We start from the raw sequence: 16,656 nt of genomic DNA on the forward strand, positions 1-16,656 counted from the left end.
CTTTTCTTTCTTTTCTTTTCTTTTTTCTTTTCTCTTTTCTTTTCTTTTTTCTTTTCTTTTCTCTTTTCTTTTCTTTTCTTTTCTTTTTTCTTTTCTTTCTTTTCTTTTCTTTTTTTCTTTTTTCTTTTTTTCTTTTCTTTTTTTTCTTTTCCTTTCCTTTCCTTTTTCCTTTCCTTTTCACTTTCCTTTCTCCTTTCCTTTTTCCTTTCCTTTTTCCTTTCCTACCCTCTCTCTAGTCATGTATCCTATTGAATGTACATCTAATCAGAAAGAGATTTTGCAATATAATGAGCTGTAGTGCCACCAATAATTAATGCCATTCAACTTTGCAACCATGATTTTCTATTTCCTTTCATCTTTGGTAGTTATTTACCCCTGTGAAAAGTGAGTATAACACTAACAAATAAGATTGCTTCTCAATTTACATATATAGAATGTCATTGCTTAGGAAAACAGTACTTATATGAGTAACTGAACTGTTAAACATCTGACTTACCATTTGCATCTGCAATCATAATAATAGCTTGCATAATCTAACTGCAATTGTGCATGTGTTTTTGTGCATGCACCTGCCTTATGGCTCTCTTTACCTTTGTCACACAAATATTTATGAAAATTTAACATCTGTTATGTTTTTGTCCCCATTTCTGATTTATATTTAAAAGATGGCACCTCTATCAACACCAAGTTCCCAATTATCTTGGGTCATTTATTCAATCAGTGTATAGTCTGGAATAAAGATACCATCTAACAGTTTATCACATATTCTCAACCCAACCCCCCACCCCCCAAACCAAAAGAAGAGATTTGTTTGGATTTCTCTTAGCAAGCTACTGAAAAAGATCAATGTACAACTATACAGTAAAGTATAACTAGCTGGCAAAATTGTACAGAAATTGACACAGAACTATGTTATTTTAAATTAACTCTAAGGACTAATTTTCACGTAACTGTAAACAGTTTCATCATCTGACAGTTACATTGTTAAACAGTAGTATTCCATGCACTCGCTTTGTGAATTGTATGCATTAGAGGAAAAACTACTCTTCAGGGTGTTCTGACCAGTAGCTTAAGCTACAGTTAGTTGTTTAAGTGTGTTACAGACACCTGCCTAAGAAAGAGACCATGCTTTTGTCACCAGCTGTGGGCCTTCATCAGGACTGATAAAATCAAAGGAAGGACTCACAGCAAGTTCAGTATATTCAGGATTTGCTTCTAGCTGACATCACTAGCAGAGTATAGAAACAGACCTCTGATCATGGTACAATAAAAACTATCCTATTTCAATACAACATTTAATGTTGTTACTCATGAAGTTTTTGGAAGGTGAATACATCAACAAATTATTTAAGCATTTAATAAATATACACATTTTTGGCATTAAAATTTCTCAACAGTTCTAGAGAAGGCAGATAACTCAGGCATAATGTACCTAGAGTTATTGCCTATAATTATTCTCATCCAAGTATTTGCTCTCAAAATCCAGTGAAAAGAGAAATCAGGCAACAGGCACATGGCTTTCAGCAGATACACACCTGCTAGTAGTTATCCTTTCAGGTGTTACTTTTTTCCCCTTGTTTTCACTGACCTGTAAGAATAGTCATGTAATACTTCAGTTTTTGCCACAGAGAGGAGATTCATTGTTCCTGGAACAGCAGACTACAACAACAACAACAACAATAAAATCCAACCCACCAATTTGTATTTTTTTTTTTTTTTTTTGCTTCAGCCAAAAACCTCCAGAACCCAATATTTTTGAGGGGGGGGGGGGGGGGCGGGGAGAGAAAAAAATGTCACTTGGTTCCTAGAGAAAGTTGGCCATCAAAGGAGACATAAGAAATGGGTTGAATCTGAGAAAAGAAGAGAGAGAGAAGGAATAAATGTGAGCAGATGAACAGACAAAAGTTCTGCCTGGGACAGACAGACCACCCACCCTAAACAGGAGACTAGGATTTGGGAAATCATACTGTCCCTGTTACCTCAGAGAGGCAATGGTTAAGAATTTGTGGTTTATAATGCTGGTGCTTGAGGAGGACTGCAGCTGAGCTGTAGCATAGGATGAGACCAAATTTGAGCTCAGCAAGAAGACTTAAACTAGTAGATATTATACAAAGCTTGTGACATTTTTTTCCAAGTAATGGAGAAGGGACTACTTGTCTTCTAACATTGTCAGAACTGTCTTTGCCAATGGAATGTAAGCAGAGGGTGGGTTTTGAACATTGTATTTACTGTATTTCCTGTGCCTTTGAAGGATGGGCAGGGAAGCAGGGAGCTGTTGTTTAGGTAAACAGGGTTCTTTGGGGTAAAGGGAGGACAGCAACAGACAGCAGGTACATTGCTAAACCAATCACAATAATTTGGTCACAAATGACATTCTAGAAAACTGGGAATAGCTACAAAATCTTCTGTGAGTTTACTCACGGAGACTAAAGAAGTTCCTTTACCAGGAAAATGTATTAATGAAGGTTGCTCAGCAGAGAGCAGGTGGTTCATTAATCATAAATGTTGGATGCAGTAATTTTCTGGATTCCTTAGGAAAGGTCTGTCCTTGCAGAAACTGTAAAGAGCCAGTGAGAAGCAACCAGAGTGAATATTTTTTGAGCCTTGGAGTGCTATGCTCTCTCTCTAGCCAACTGACCATTTTGACCTGGCATGGAAATGATTGTAACTCATCCCATATTATTTCTAAACAGTCTTGCTATCAGAATTCAGAGTGTGTGTCTTTGTTGTCCTGCCTTGTCCTACTGCCTAACTGTGGGAAGGCTTTTCCTAACACCTCTTCCCTATATACCACACAAAACCAATGGGTCATCTAGTTTGGGTACTGGTTTAGCAGCTGGATCACAGTGGCACTTGTTGGATTTTCGTTAAGTTAGGATTTCAGGGTCAACCCCAGTATTGATGGCAAAAGCTTACTCACAAGTAGTTTTAAGCAAACCACCATAATCTTAAGCATGGACATTGTCAACTGTGCAAAGCACACACGTAGCTGACTATATGCTATCTGTTTATTTGGGCTTAAGAAATACGGTAAGTGGAAGAAATTAACCTTTTAAGGGGTCTTCTATGTCTCGTCTGGGTCTATTATGCATTGCAAAACAATTGTCAGGATGAATGCTGTGTGCTTTCCCTGAATCTAAGCATGCATGTTAAATCAAAGATATAAATTATTTGCTCCAAAAGTGGTATCCTTGCTCTCGCCTTCCTGACTGAAAAGCAACTGAAAAAACACAGCTTTTTGGACTTATGTGGGGATTATATGGTACATTAACTTTGTTCTTATCCTCTTCAGCAAGGTGAATTTAATCCTTTCAGGGTGCAGACAAGGATGCTTTTTGATCTACTATATGTTGCTTCATTATTGTTGCTTATAATAATGCTAGCTATAGTAGGTAGATGGTAATTTTCTTCTTCTGCATCTCATGTCTTTCCCTGTAGAAAAGAAATTTAAAGATCTCTCTCAGATATTTTAATTCCCACAAGAATCCATAAAACTCAGCATATTCTAATATTGTGATTCTAGCCATGCAAGGCACTTTGCTAATTAAGTTTACATTTGGATAGATCCGGACTTAAAGCGCATTTCTTCAAAGAGGAGTCAAATGTAACACCTGGCAGTCTCCTCTGTTTTACACATTACGGTTCTGATACCTTCAGTCAGTGCTGATATCATTCACAATGGCAAAACATGGAGTACACTCACTGCAAATACCTTCCCATTGAGAAATGAGACACACTGCATTTACAGTTTTGCTGAATGTTCTAATTTCAAATTAATTATAAAGGGGAACAAAGTCCATCTACAGCAATGTACTGGCAGCTCCATTTAAAAGAGTAATCAACAGTTCCTTTGGGGATATAGTAACTCTTGCCAAGATACAAAGCAGGCCTTGAGGAAGCTGACAGGACAAACTGTGAAATGAAGTGACTGTTTATATAAGTAGAAAAGTCTTGAGACTCAACAATTATATATATATAAATGTTAAAGGACTTAATAACATCAGCCAATTTGCATACATCTTAGAACACAAGCTGACCATAGCAGGGTGGGTTTTCTTTTCCCCCAAGTTAAAAAAAAAAATACCACAAAGTTTATTATTTTACGTACAAAATATATACAGTTATAGTGGCATGCTCCGAACATACTGCCAGGCAGTTGGAAACAGTGTTCATTAGTGGCTTTGGCAATGGACTGATATTCAGAGAAGCCAGGTCTAAGTCCAAGATATGTTGGTGTCTTGTCAAGTCATTTACCATTGGTGTCTTCAGTTTCTTATGTTTCAAAGTGAGAAATAATACTGTTTATCTTGTAAAGTTCTTTGAATCCATGAGATGAAGCAAGCTATCCATGAGCTAAGGATTGTTATTGAGTTGTTGCATGCAGGTTTTCATACTTTCTTTTTATTATCAAGCACAGCTTGATAAAATGCTCACTCAGTAAGATGGTTCTTTTAATAAAAGCAAAGGGATTTCATCCTCCCTGAGTCCCCAACAATACAAACTGGTTATTAGCATTAGACTGAAGACTGTGCTTATTTGACTTCTGATTCTCAAGACCTCAATTTGTGCAGCTTTTGGCAAAGAAATTGTTTTCCCATGGGGTAGGTTTATTGCTTCCAAGTGAGGTGTTTTCAGCTTCCACACTGTTGGATCTTATGTCCTTGTTTCTCTTGTTGATACACTTGAAAATTGATGCTCTTCAACAATCTTTAAACACTTGTAACTTCTCAAAATCCTTCATCTCCACATAGAGTATGGGATAAAATCTGGGGTATGCATCTCTCAGTGTGAGAATGAGCATTCTAGAAGAATGCAAAATAGTAAAAATAGTAAGCTAATTCATTATTTATTTTTTTAATATAAAAAAACATTTCAGAATTTTAGAGGTCTTCATTTTTTGGCTATTATGTCAGTGTGTGAGAATACAAGATTCTCACTGAGGTAAGAATGTGTCCATTGCCTCTTGTCCTTTCACTTCGTGAAGGAACTGTACCTCCATCTTCTTTATACCCTTGCATTAGGTATTTGTGCATAGCAGTCAGATCTCCCCTAAGCCTTCTCTTCCTAATGATGAACAAGCACAGCTCTTTCAGCTTCTTCCCATAAACCATGTGCTTAAACTCCCTGTCTATCTTAGTGGCTTATCTCCTCAACCTGCTGCAGCATGTCAACATCTTTCTTACCATAGGGAACCTAAAACTGGATTGCAGAGTACTGCAGATGCAGTCTCACAAGTGTCAAGTAAGTCAGAACTGTCAGTTCCCATAATCTGTTGTCTACATTCTTGATAACACAATCTGGTATGCAGCTGGACTTCTCTGCAAGGGAAAATTTTTGTTCCATTTTCATGTTCATGTTGTGTGTTGCAGAACAGAAACATAAAAAGCCAAACTTCCATGAACTGCACATTTATTTCAGCATAGACCCAAAGCAAAATAAAACAAGACAAAACCCAAAACAAAACAACGCCCCCCCCTATCTTTTATAAACCCTAGACTGCAAGGTGGCTACTCTGTAGGTATATCTTGCTATTTGCAGACCATTTGAGATGAGTTGAAGTAGATGGTGTGTTTTTAAAATGTCAGATGAAATTTGATGTAACTGAGAGGCTGTGTTTCATGTTTCATGTGTTGGTAGTCTCAAGACAAAATGTCATCTCTTTGTTCATGTCAATTACTTAAGAATAGCTGAACCAAAATCTCTGGGTTAGTCAGTCCAACATGTTATTCTATTCCTGACCACAGCACTAACAAGTTCACTTTTGAGACGCAATCTGAAATAGAAAACCTGAGATACTACAACACCACACAAGCATTTTTAGCCCTGTATTTTATGGTACTGCTCAAGGAGTTACGACTTGAAAATGTCAAGTATTAAGTCAAGCCTGAAGCTGAGAGTTGGTCTTGACATAACTCAAGGAATTTGGCTACCAGCAATAAATTCAGTTACAGAATGCCTATCTAATATATTTAAATTCAGTATGTCAACAACCTTAGAATTTACTGCTCAACTTTGAGTACAAATAACATTTAGAATAGCTCACCAGCCTTTTATCGTGCCTGTTCACATGGCTGCTCTAGTCTACTCTTTAAATAACTGCCCTATGACTACATTCTTGGCCTCTTTGTGTTTATTATTTAAAATTCATCCAAGAGACAAGTCCAAGAGACAGTATAACACTAATTCCTTCTATGTCTGTTTGGCAATTTCCCATTCATTTTCCCTAATAACAAAAAAAGTTATTAAAATTGATTAACAACCGGTATATTTTCTCTGAACATTTCTTTATTTCTTATATTTGCAATGTTTACACTATCATCAAGTATCTTTTCTCTAAGTGACTAATATTACACTCTAGAGCTGTAAAGATCAATTATATAGAATATTGCTCTGGGCAAACTTATCCTGAATCTGAGCAGGAAATTAAAAGAGAGTTTTCATAGTATCACGGATTATATATTATACTATCAAATTTTGTGGTTATGTGATCCTGAATCTATAGTGTCTTTTTGGCTACCTTTGTTAAAGCCATGTAAATTTTCTTCAGTTTTAACTTGTCTCAATCCAGTTATATGCAGATTCTTGTCTTCTGCAAGCGTTGTTATTTACTTGTTTCTTAGATTATTTGTAAATAAACTACATCATTGAATCTTTCCAACACTGTTAACATCTGCTGTGCTAATCACTAACCCTTTCTGCACATAATCTGTCATTACATTACAATGGGAAAGCTGTATCCATTACTCAAAGCAGTTTAATTTCCCGAATATCTTCTCCTAGACTTTTCAAAAATCCAAGTAGTTTTTTTTCCATTCCTTTTTGTACTTTCAGGTGATAATTCTTCAAAAGTCCTAAATAATTAAGAGGGACATTAGTTTCCACTAAGAAAGCCATCTTATTTCAGGAGTAGTTATCTTATTCTACATACTTAATACTTAGAAACATGATGTCAAATATTTATGCAATACTGAAATAACAGACACAGTTCTGCAATTCTAGAAATCAGCCACATGTCAGATGTGAAAGAAATGTGACTAATGCTTTGGCACTCTGATGTGGTAAAAGATTTTCAAAACAGCTCTGATAGCAGGTTTGCATGCATCACTTTTAATTCCATTACATTTAGGGTTCATATATTCATAGTAACAGTTGGTAGGCTAGCGTCTTGTTGTAGCAAGATATATTAATGATATATGCAGCCCAGTAAAAATAATTTTTGCCCTTACTAGTCTGTGGCCTGTGGCTTTTTATTGACCTAGGGGTGCAGGGTCTTAGTACTTATCTGGGCTTGTCTTAGCCTGAGCTGATTTTACCTTGTTTTAGAAGTGTGTAGATGTAGTTGGTAATAAACATCAGCCTTTTCTATTAACTGGGTCAAAGAAATAAGGTTGCTTTCAAGTTCTTTCGAGTAAGGCTCCTCTGTCCCCTTCTTACAGAAGACCAGAGCTGTTGACTTTAGGACCTAGAGGAGCATTAAAAGAGTGCTAGTAGCATTAGAGAAAAGGGGTAGGTACTAGGAAGGTAGTCTATAAGTTCCTGCAGTATAAAGAGGGTTCTTCTGTAATACTTAGATAATTCAAGACGTATGCATTGGTATAATTTACCTGGGCAAAATATAACTAGATGTTGTCTTTTGATTACATGCTAAAATATCAATTGGACCGACAATAAATTCTTAACTAAGTATCTAAGGTGTGATCCCTTTTTTTCTTCTGATAACAGGATTTTAATATAAAACATGAACAAGCTTGTCAAAAGCTCAACACTATGTACATGCCAAGGTTTGAAACCCTAAGTAGTTTCATTCACATTAAAAGGGATAGTTCATGTACACAGGTGCTCAAGTTTGGGCTTTTTAAGTGAGTCTTAAGAGGATGTATCCTCACTCTTGGTACTAACTCTTAATGGAAAATACACCTCTACTTTTAGCAAGTGCAAAATGTTATTGTACAGGAAGCTGGAGTCTCCCTAATGAGTAGTATCTGAGCTTAATCACTTGATAAAGTGCAAGTGCTGTTTTTCTTCTAATGCCCCAGGAACTCTGTCAGTGAGGTTGCCTCTTTTTATCTTTATTTCTTTATTCTTCTGTCTTTGTTTCAGTTTTCACAGTCTCATTTGCATTCCCTCCCCTGACATCCTTTGATATACAATCATTATAAATCATGGGCAGTTTTGTAAAGTTCAGGTGGTTTTTTCTAAATTATACTACAGTTAATACCTCACTACAAATATTATTTCAGATCCCTTCTGTTTGCCAAGGATGACCTTATTCAATGCTATTGAAATGGTAGGAGCAGAAGGGTATTTTCATCATCAAACAGTCAGAAACAGCCCAAATTACATCACGGTATAGTATCAGTAAGCAAAGCTGCTTTACTGTTATTATGACTGTGATTTTTATTTTGCTGTGGTGACCGAACCCTGCTTGAGGATAAGGGCACAGTTACGTAAAGTACAACGCCAATATACAGCGGATGTTTACACATCTCATGTGACGCACTGTGACCCAATAGCAAAATATGTGCATTGCTTCCTCTGAAGTCATAGGGAAGGAGGGGTTGCAAACCATTTCAGCTATTTTATTTTGTTAGAGGGGCACTTTTTGCTATGAAAAGCAATTTCAGAAGCAAGTATTTTTCATCCTGAGGATGTCAGATGTTTTACATATGCCCAGTTTCTCCCTTGCTTACAAACAACGTTCCAGTGAGGCTATTTGCCAGGCAGATATAAATACTCAAAAAAGACAAGCAGGACTCATGATGGTGAAATTGAGGTTAAATTACAAAGACACTGAGTATCTGCACATGGGATTTAGAATTGGTACACAGTGAGTATGTTGTGGTTGTTGTGGGGGCCGCCTTCTAAGTAAATTGTTGCTATTGTAAGGGAATCCAGTGACGCTGCCGGACATAACATCTCCTTTTTATCAATACTATGTTCGTGTTGTGTTTACACTGTGCACAGAGATCACACTGAACTTAAACAAAGGAAATATGGCAGCATACAGAGCACTGGCTTTAGAAGACTTCTTGTAAATGCTGTTATCCAATCAAAGGAACAGTTGCTTGTATTGTTGAACTTTTTAGTCTTCAGCTGTTTTAGAAAACTCCCCAGTACTGAAGATTAACTTTCTTCTGTGTCCAAGGGCATCTCACATGACTTCACAGTTCCTAAATATTATTTTTTTTGGTGTGAATTCTTCATAATTTAAATGAAACTGCTCTTGTTTTAGCACTAGAGATTATTAAAATGTATTGAAAAATGGGTGTCTGTCTTCAAAATTCTGACCAAAGCCAAAACCTTCATGCAACATCATCATCATCGGCAATCCCGTGTCTGCTTTTTCACATGGGTGTTAAATCTCTGCACTGTGGTGCAGATTTCATGTTCAGTGCTGTTGGGTTCACTCAGCTTGCCTAGTTGTTGGTAGATGTGCTGTGTGCAGCACCTGTTAACGTCATGTAGTTTATTTGCTAATTTCTTCTTAGACGGTGTTTCTGGCTCCCAAAAGCCTATGCATTTCAGCAGACTCTTCTCTGTTTTTTGACAAATTGTTGTTAGAAGAAGCAAATGAGGTAAAATATCTTCTAAAACATCACTGATACATTTATCATGCACACTTTAGGAACAGTAATTTTAGATTATAAAGATGTTTCCTAATATTAGGTCCCCAGAGGAATCCAAAGACAAAAAGTAAGCTGTGAGAACTTAATTCTCTTCTTCCATACCTTCTAATATGAAGGGGTTTGTTTATAATGGAAGACATCAGTGGATCATTTTTTTGACCTGTTTAAGTAATGGCAGAGCTTGAGTATCTGTTTGTAGGGAAAGGGTTTCAGAGTTGGAAATGAAGTTTAAAAGTAAATCAGTGCAGAGGATTATATGTCTACCGCCCCAGGACCTTTCTCTGGTTTTTAATGTTCTTCCTAACTTGAACAGAAAATAAGAGGTCTGAGATTTCCTGTACAGTGGGAGTATTTGAAATATTGTATTTTAGGAAACTCCAACATGGAGCTCTTAATGTATTTCTGACCACTCTCTGTCAGTGTTATTATGGGTCTCTCTGTAAGGCGGCTGGCATGTGCAGGCAACTCCTACTCAAGACATGAGTAGCCTAGCAGGGAAGCCTGGCAGCCCAGGCAAGTTTGCAGGTAAATCAAGAGTTAAGAGAGATCTGGGCTTTTGGTGAGCTACCAAAGGAATAGGGAAGTGACAACCTCGCGGTGCAAGTCCCTGAGTTGTCTGCTAGCTGGACTGATGTGAGATGGAGATCTTAGTAGTGGAATGACTTCAATATCTGCAACAAACCTTCTCACTGGGAAATTGACAATTTGCTCCAATGACAGTTCTTGAAGGAAGTGTATAATTCTGAGCAACTTCCCTTCTCCCACTCCCCACCTCCCAAAATATTTTTATGCTCCAGGATAAGCTTTTTTCTTAAAAAGTCAAATACTTGGCCTTCTGTATTTTCAAGTGTGTGATCTATATGCTGAACTATTTAGTCTGATGTACAATAAATATTTAATTGTTTATATAAAGTAGAAGATTTTCATGTGGAGGTTGTAAGAAATAACCACTGATGAAATGCCAGTTCCCAGGGAGTTGGAATGAGACAGTTGTTCCATGCATTAAAGAAAGAATGAACAGGTCATGTATTTGGAATGTAATATTTTCTATCCTGAGTAGGCCCCCTAACTTTAATGGTCTAAACAGTTCTAAACAACCCTTGCTCAATTTCATAAGTTTATTTTATTCAGAGGTTTGGCATTTTGATTCTTTTTTTCAAGGAATTTTTTTGAAGTGGTTGCTCTTCCTACACCATCCATGGACCACAGCAGACATAGGTGGTAATGGGAGAGGTTTATGCTCTGCATCATGTGCAGTCCCAACACCTTGATCCAGTCCAAGAACTTTGCCTTTGTTGTACAAAAGTTCCTGTTGAAACAGCAAAGTTGAATATATGTATTGACTTCTACAGGTTAATAATTTGCCTGTTTGCACTTTCTGTGTTTTCTGTAGAACTTTCTCCAATAAAAGATTAATTTTTTGAAGGTATTTTTGGGTCAAAACCAGCAAAGACATTGAAGCTTCACAGATTCTCAGGATGCTTAATAATATGGTTGGGTGCTCATGTACTGAGGCTTTTTGCAATGTGTAATTCCATTCAGTAGGAGATTCAGAAGGTTTAAAAAATGTTTCCGCTTTTGAACAAAATAATGACTTTTTTTTTTTTTTTAGAAAGGAATGTATTGAACTTCTGCCTTTACGAAGAAATGAAAATACAAAGAATCATTTATACAGTTTTCTCAAAAGGAAACTGCTGATGAACTTCCGTAAGCTCCCTGAAAAACACCACAATCCTGGTGGCTTACATATCCCTGGCCACATCCAGCCAGCATTGTTATTCCAATTCTGGGTTCTTCATCCGGTGTGCAAGGGCTAATCCACACACAAAGCTGAGATATTTGTTCATTGCATGTCTCTGCAGAGATGGTGACAGGTGGTAAATCCACAAAGCTAGCACACCTCTTAATATATAGTAAAATATTTTCTACACTTTGAACAATGCTTTACTCTTGCATTTGGTCACAATTCTTACTGGTTCTTACAAGCCCCATCTCCATTTAAAGGTACAGTATTCTTTCTTTTCACCCTGCATGTTCTGTGGGGAGGGGGCTTTGTTAGTAGGGGGCTTTTTTTGCTCAAGAGCAGGCCTTGTAGTATGCTAATTAGGACAGTTCATACATGGTTCAAGTAATTGTCTGTTTGGTCTCATTAACCCTTCCGTTCTCCTTGAGCTTATCTTGTTATTTCTTAGTTTGACTTATTTATGGTGTCTATTCCTTTTCCCAAGGCCATACCTTGTCAACTATTTGTAAGGGTTGATTAACATCCTCTGTTTTTCAGATTCTTATTTTTTCCCATTACGGATATTTATGTATTTTGTTTAAAAGGAAATTATTATTCTATTAGCATGGCAGTCTTGGCTTCACTCAAGTCCCATAAGCAAAAGATTTCCAACTCCATGGCAGGCAGCAATAAAGCCCTACTGTTCATGGCTTTAGTTTTTATTCTGCAATTGTCAGATTTGTGGCTGTGTTTAGCTTGTCTGGCACACTGCTGGGAAGCTCGGTGACCTGCCAGTAAAGTGTGCTGTCCTCTGTAGGAAACCTACCTGCTTCTGTCAAATGGCTCATCACATTCTGTTCTTGTAGAACACTTATACATTGGTATAACAGTCCAATGGAAAAATGTCTAGCTAACTACCAGGAATGGGAAGATCACTGAAAAACATGTTTTGTAGGTGGGATGGGCAGAGCTTCAACTCAGCTCACTTTCCAGTAATTTGCAGGGATAGACACTCAGTCAGGGTTACTGTTTTGGTCAGACCAAAATGAAAGAAGCAGAAGTTTTGGACAGAACCCCTAGTGTATGGCCACCTTCAGGCTTAAACAGACTAACAGAGTTTAAACCTCTCACATCTGGAGTTTCAAGGTACCAGGACTCACTGCATTTGTCACCATGAGTGTTCAGCCAGTGGAAGTTAGCTGAGATTTGAGGAATATATTTAACATGTGTTAACTAACATCTTAAAGAAAACTTTGTCCTTCCTGAATATGTTTGTGTTTCTCAGCTATCTGGACAGGACTGGTCCTTCCTCAGTGTGTATATACTCAATGTATGCATGTAAAAACATGGTTAAGTTTATTAGCAGTGGTATTGCTTTTGCAAGGCGCGTGAAGAAGCACATTTCTCATAAAATGAGCTTCCTCCAGCTGCTCTGCAGTTCTTGCTTCATCTTCCACTTTCTGAGCTGCAACAGTCAGAGTTATTGTAAATTTGTCACCAATTAACAGGAAATTGTGCTTCCCCTTGCTAATACAAACACTAATGGATCAGGCCAGGTTCTGTGCTGGTGTTAATTGCTCCATCTCTATTTGAAGTCAATGGCACCGAATTATTTCCTGATAACAGAGGACTCAACATTTAATATTTAATTTGACACACAGGCATTGGTTATGTTGAGTTGGAAATCTCATTTGTGAAACTTTATAGACTTGGGCTGAGATGCTTTGTATGCTAACACTAGAGCTCTTATTTTGTATCCTTTTCTGTGGCTTTCACCACAAAGTGTAACCTCCCATTTCTATTCTAGCCTGACAGAGTTTTTGAAAAAAAATCAGCAAGTCTTTTGGAAAGGAGGGGGTGTGTCTTTCCCTCATTTCTCCAATCTTCAGATGTAGTTTTACCCATCACACCTCTATTTTTAGTTTGCAGTCTTTTGCACTCCTATTCAAATTTTCCATTTTCTTTATTTTCCTCTTTCTTTGATTCTGTTTCAGGATTCTTAACAGCAACAACATTCTCTACTTTGCTGCTGGATGATTAGAGTTTTATTTCTAGTTATTATCTTGCTATGTGAATCATTCTGATAATATGTATCATATAGAATTGCATCTAATAATTTACAATATTTCCATTTCTGCCCCCTCCCTTCTGCCCTCTCTCCATCCATTTTTATCACAAAGATTCAGAATAGCTTGCTGACAGTACCTTTCTTCTACTTATGCATATCCAGTTAGAAGTGTTTGCTTTAAATAGGGCAGGCATTTCACTGATAAATGGTTATTGAAGGTATATTTGTTATTTATTACATGGCGATAAATTAATGAAGAATATATTATTCTGTTTGCTGCCTACATGTGGACCCTTTCTGCCTTTCAAACTGAGATTTAATTATGAAATTCCATTTTATCTGTCAAAATCCTGTAGTTCTTTGAGCCTTCTTTAAAGATTAATAGTTGGCTAATTATAATCATGGTGTTAATTTTTTTTTTTCTGAAGGTAGTCAAGAACAGTATCTCCATAAGGGTTTGGCTAGGACAGTCTTATCTAGAGCATGGAACTGTCACCTGCTCCTTGAAAATGTGCTTGGTTTAAAGAAAAAATGATTTAAAAAAGAAATATTTCCAAGGAGAGATAAAAATTTCAGTTCATTTTAGTGATCTAATCCATAGAAAAGGCCTGCAACCAGTTTTAGTGGCACATGCTATATGAGGATAATGGAGGAGGTCCACGAAGAGAGAATAAACTGCAGTGCAGAGGTGAGGACAGGAGGTTTAAATGACAGTGGGACATAGGCATAGCAATTTTTTAAGTTTGCATTATTTTCAACACAGTATGTTGAACCCATACCTGTAAACATACCCCTAGCGTGGCTGAACCCTCTAGTACATGTGGTGAATGTCATGCTCATGCATCCTGGGTACCTTAGGACACCACCATGCATATTCAGACTGCATGGCAGCAGTGAAGTCCAAGAGGTGGATCATGCCAAGTTCATGGTTTTTTGAAGGCTGTGCTCAGGAGAAGGCAAGGATCACTATTCCAGAAGCAGTGAGATGCAGAGAGTAGGTTGCATAATAATGATCCTGGAGAGTTTGCTGCAGCAGGATTCCTGTCTTGTCCTGGAAGGAAAAGGGGCAGAACTTCCAATCTACAGAAATAGAGAAATTATTTTAGTGCACATGACAGGATAGAACTTACTGCATAAGTGGCATATCTGGATTTGTATCTCATATTAAAATGAAACTAATTAATACCTTCATCTGTATCGGAAAGGAAGAGGTGGCCTTTTCTAGAGTATTCTTTTGTCTCAGAATGCTCATGGTTGGTATCAACCCAGAGTCTTCTGACATTCACACATAGCCTTTCAGTTCTGTTGGTGCTTAAGCCTGAGCTGTTGTGTAAATTTTACCTTTGATGATGTGTTCACTACTGAAAGAGGATAAGGACAAAGACAATCAAGTATTTATGGTCTTCCAATATCATCCCATAATGGACACTGAGAGAGTTCATTCATTGCAAGAGTTATAGAGCAGCTCAGACTATTGAACTGCAAAAAGCCTTAAATTATGGACTCGTATATGTTCATACATGATTATGCTCACATAAACATGAAGAACTTCAGTAAAATAAATTTCATTTATTGTGAATTCTTCATTTTAACAGTTTATATAATAGCCAAATGAAATGAATCAATGTCTTCTGCCTCAAAATCAAACCACAAAAATTATCTGTTCACTAATGACTAGGATTTCTTAAAAAAAAATACTAGGCCATAACCTTTTTACTCTCATGTCTCTTCTTAAGAATTTGGCAAGAGTGTAGGTGAATGCAGACATGAGGTTTGAAGGCACATGTGAGGGAATCATCTTTGTTACTTGACAACTATGGTTATGTGAAGAGGTTAAAACCTGACACATACTAGTGAAGAAGAAGCACAATGCATAAAAGAGAGGTAGCCCTGTCCCAATAATGACAGATTCATCCTTAGATAACCATGTCTTCCTGAGGGAAGCTTACGTATTTTTCCTTATATTTTAAAATTTATGAATTTATGGCCTGCTTGTTTATTTGCAAGTGTATTTTTCATCCAGATTCCTGCTTCAAGCCTCACCTTGTCATTTATGGTCTAATTTTTGAGAAAAATCTATCTTATAACAGTGAATGAAGATTACTTTATTTAAAAGTTCTTTTTTTCATAGGTGTTATTAAATAAAGTTGCATGACAATCCTATTGGTCATGAGTTCCTCGAAAGAGGAAACATGAGTACCTCAAACCTTCCATTTTGTAACCCTAGAAAGAAGATGGAGTTGCAAGTAGAGCAGTGAGTTTCTAGGTGAGTTCTATATATTACACAGCGCTGGGAATAGAACAGTCTTCAGTAGAATATTGCTCTTGGGGGAAAAAAGTATCTTTGAAAAATTTATACTTCTTCCCCATTTAAGTCCTTTTTTTTTTCTTAATTTTTATTTCTGTTTCTGAATGGCTAGACTTCTTTCCTTTATTATTTTATTATTCACTCCTTGGTTTTGCTGTTCTTTCCATCTCTGAAATGCAGTAAATTTAGAGCACTAGGAAGGGAAATAGGACCTAGTGAAGTGAATTTGGTCAATGACTGTGGTATATCATCCATTGCTTAATCAACCTTAATACAAATGCAAACCTTCAGAAGAATCAGAAAGGATCCTGAGAAACCAAGGGTCAGTGAATCTGGCTTCTGTACTAGACAAATGTGTAGATTTGTACCACATTTTAGGCTACTCAGCTGAATAACCACCCAGACTCTGATATCTTTTCTTATATTAAATAAAGGTTTAGGGTTCTCCCAGAGGTAATGTAAAAATACAAATTTTATAACTTAACCAGTTAAATACACTTTATATTGAGTGATGAGTACCCTGTGTACTAGAGTTAGTAGAGAAATGGTTACATATTATCTGAAGGAAGAGTCACTGGGTAGGGGGAAGTCCTATTTCACATATCTACTAAGTTAACAGCATATCAGTAAGGATGGTCAGGCTAATACTGTTGAAATGAAGCTGTCATAGGAAAAAAAGAAAAGCTGCCTCATAGATCAGCAACTGTTTGAAAGTTATGGAACGAAGGGTAGGAGTGTATGCTTGGCTGTGACAATAGAACTGTATATTCTAAGATATCCTATGTAGCATATTCAGAAAATCCACAAAAGGGATGAATAGGGAAATAATAAAGTTTTTATATGATTTTGAATTATTTAAATTATTTAAATTTAAAACAGACAAATCTGAAGCTGACTGTCAAGAATTGCAGAAAATCCTCATTCTAACTAA

This window comes from Falco punctatus, assembly GCF_963210335.1.
Source record: "Falco punctatus genome assembly, chromosome: 1".
In the NCBI taxonomy this organism is placed as follows: domain Eukaryota; kingdom Metazoa; phylum Chordata; class Aves; order Falconiformes; family Falconidae; genus Falco; species Falco punctatus.